We start from the raw sequence: 4,138 nt of genomic DNA, 5'->3' as shown, positions 1-4,138 counted from the left end.
TCGAATTAGAATTTAGTCTTCTGATACCAAGTTCTTCACACCCCAAAACTATGTGACCGGCACCCTACCCGAGTGAACCAACCCATATAATAGTATTACACATCTGTATGCTTAATAGATGCATGCAGATGTACTCTAAGTTAGTTTTACATTTTAGCACTAGCATCAGTACTAGTTTTAGCTTCCTTCATATTGTACAAACTTAGATGTTGTTTTGTTTTGAATTACTTATAAAATTAGCCACTAGGCAATCAACCTAGTGGTATATTAGCATAATAAAATAGATGCATGCAAAAGCATTTTTAAAATCTAAATAATTAATCAATAAAGAGATACGCAAATATCATCTTTAAGTCCATCCTTTCATTTATATGAAAATAAGGAAAAGGAGTTCCATTCCTGCATGCCATATGAGTAACCATAGAATTACAACCCGAAATAAATATTACCACTCTTTATGAAATCTTTATAAGAAATCAAATAGTCATCCGATATATGCCCAGTGACTCAAAATAATAGTAGTAAAGTCATCTACGAACACAAGTGTGAAGTCTCATAAAAAAGTAGTAACAGAGAATGTGGAGCAATCCTATCTACAAGGCTCAAGCTGCACAGGTCCTGTCCCTAAAACAGATAAATGAAAAGTTGGCCGACGAGGCTAACCTCCACATGCCTAGTACAAATCATAAACCATTTCACCAAAAGAAGTGGGACAATTTACACTTAAATAATTAATATAAAAAAGAAATATTATATCAATTTACACTTAGATAATAAAATAAAATAATAATATAAAATATTTCAAAGTCTTCCTTTAGCATTAAGCTTAATAAAAAATCATGTGAGCTTTTACCTTTAATTGGAAGCACTATATGGATACCGATCTAATAGAACAATACTAGGTAATCAACCTAGAAATAATTATTTGACCCTACTTTATCCGGGCTTCCCTTAGTACCGTACAAGTCGGCTTAAACTCATCACTTTAAGTAATGATCATTTACCCTCACAATTGAAAACTTTATCCTACAAACCTCGGCTTAGCCTTGGAATGTGTCCCTACAACGGTATGTATAGTTCCATGATAACAAACTCAAAATTCGAACCAATTTCGACGGTCTCCACTAATAACTCCCAAAATATTTGCATTTACCATTTATGATTTTCATAGCCAAACCAATCGCTTGTGAATAATTAATTATAAAACATATCACAAATCATGTATTTTCATTTAACAAAATACTACAATTGTTATTCCTCCTAGAAACTAAAATAATTTTACATTTAAAGAAAATAATAGCAATAGTATTTAAACATTTTACGATGCAAGGAATAGTGAAATCCCAACCTGCTCGTCCCCACAAGCTAGGACTAATATTTAGAATTAATTTTAAAATAAATTTACAATATGAATTTGGAGAAAAGCTTCGAGGCTAGTAAGTTTCAACGTACCTCAAATCGTCTTCCAAATCTTGCCCCCAAGGTTCCAATATAACCAACCAACTTACAATTTACATGTAAGCAATCATTTTCAATCAATTAATATTTTAGCAATTATTACTCAATTCAAGTCATAAACACAAAGTGGTCATAAGCCTTGGTTAATCCAAATCTTCATCTCTTTCTCATGTTATACTCGACAAAACAATATAAGATAGTTGAATTGCTTTCAAGACCATGAATAATATCAATTAACTCATATACCACCAAACAGACAGAATTCACTATCTGCCCCAAATATCCATTAAATTCAAGAACACTAGCTATTAGGGTTTACTCAATAACTTGTTGGAATGATACTCTCAACTCAACATCATCATCTACAACTTTTTATACACTAATAAAGAGTTTGGTATAGTTGGATTACCTTTGTCAAGAAACCATAACTCTTTTCTCCTCTTTGGGTTCTTGAAGAATTTCTTGAAATATCTATGTTCCAATGATGATTTGGTTTAATAATTAGCATTTTTAGCTTGAATTTCACCCATAATATCACGATCTAAAATCTCACTAAAGATCATGATGGCACCTAACCTCCAAGATTAGGTAAGCCAATATGCAATATAGATACAAGCCAACAAAATAAGATATAATATGAGTGAAGTAGCATAAATAACAGAATAAATCCTCAACAACATATGATATATATAAGTGTCACAATATTAAATTCCTCAAAACCAGGTAGTACATAGTCATGAACTTTAAAACTAAGTCGAAAGAAATATCTCAATAGTACAATAAATAACAATATGAAAGATAGGGGAAGGTGACTCCAAGGATCTGCAGTAATCATGCAACATTACCTTGAATGCTCTCTGTCAGCAATAAGACTCACTCAAGAGGTTTGCTACTGCAAATTCCCGGATCTGCACAAAATATGCAGAAGCGTAGTATGTGTACGGGACAACGTGTACTCAGTAAGTATCAAGACTAAACTCGGTAAAGTAGTAATGAGTATTAAGCCATGTGATACTCACTAATCAAATAAACCTATGAAATTTATAATGATTTGCAACAAGAATATAACACAAAATGCAATATCATCAAATTTCATATCAAGAGATATCAATTCAACATGGATAATTTAATCTTGACTAACGAGTCAACAACTTATAACAGAGGCATCGAGTAGCATGTTTGAATTCAACATAGAAAGCACATAGAATGCTTAACAAGGCATAAAGGATTTATTTGCATGGTCAAAGCTTTCACCTTTATACTCATAACTCACCATCATCAGATTCTATATTAGAAACAACCAAAATCATTCAATTTATCACAGTTTATATGTATGCCATCAAGAGAGAAACATAAAAGAGCGACCCTAAGGGGTTGGATCCACATCCACATGCTGCGCGGTATATTACTCATACAAAATAGTAACAATATTATCATAAATGCATGACAAAAACCTCGTTCCACCATAACAATACCATAATAACTGCACATGAGAGACCTCATGCCATTTCCAAATCAATATGCTCAATATGTCCATATGTGCCATAATTATAACAATCCAAAATATCATTTCATCATAAAAGAGACATATGCTCACAATTACTTAATAAGGTGCACAAGGGCAAAAATTATAAAGTGCGGATGTGTGCTCTAGATGTGAAGCATGACTACGACCAGATCAATTATAGCAAGCATTTCACAAATAGCCCATCTTGGCCAATTAAGAGATAATAATCCTAAGCATGATCACTAGCATGATAAGATAAGCTCACTTAGTCATACAAATGATTAAGCATGAATCATAGAAAGCATACAATCCAAACAAAGTGTAATACATTTATGACGCTTCTTACACATACTAATTAGACAAATAAGGTCATATCCCAAGGGTTATGCCCTCACAAACAAGGTTAGGTAAGATATATACCATAACAAGCCAAATCTATCTTTCAAAATTATCTTTCCTTTAGAAATCATCTCCAACCGGCTTGAATCTTGACAAATAGTACTCAATAATGTTAAACAACATCACGGGAATTTATTTCAAATAATAAAGCTTCAATATTTAATCAATTTCTAAAAAGTCAACAAAGTCAACCCCGGGCCTACATGGTCAAAACTCGAGTCTAGAGGTAGATCTCGTTTACCCATAACCCCACGTGTCCAAATATGTATTTAGTTTTCAAATCCAAGTTCAAATCATGGCTCAAAACTTTAATTTTCACTCTGTTGGATTGTCGGTAAAACCCCCAAATTTCACGTAAATATTCCATATTTTTGTTGTTAATACTCCATATAGATTCTTGAAATAATACAAAAAATGACTACTAATCACTTACCCTTGGACTTGTAATCTCAACGCAAAATCGCCTCTTCTCCAAGTGTAGGGTTTAAAATATAAGAGAATGGGCTAAAATCTCAAAATAACAACTTAAAATAGTCTGCCCAGGGGTACTCTTCACGAACGTGGTCCATGCCTCACTTTTGTGAGGCATAAAATTGCTTCTGCCAAAATTCTCGTATTTGCGATCACGGAAGACCCCTCGTGATCGTGATGCACTGCCTGATCCACCTAGGCGAACGCGACACAGACCCCGCAAACACGATGGCTTACCTGTCAACCTTCTCCACCAACACGACCAAGCCTTTGCAAACGCGACCAAGCCTTAGCAAACACGAC

The sequence above is a fragment of the Nicotiana tabacum genome, chromosome 9 (assembly GCF_000715075.1).
Source record: "Nicotiana tabacum cultivar K326 chromosome 9, ASM71507v2, whole genome shotgun sequence".
NCBI classification, from domain to species: Eukaryota; Viridiplantae; Streptophyta; class Magnoliopsida; order Solanales; family Solanaceae; genus Nicotiana; species Nicotiana tabacum.
Note: the sequence above shows the minus strand (reverse complement) of the source record.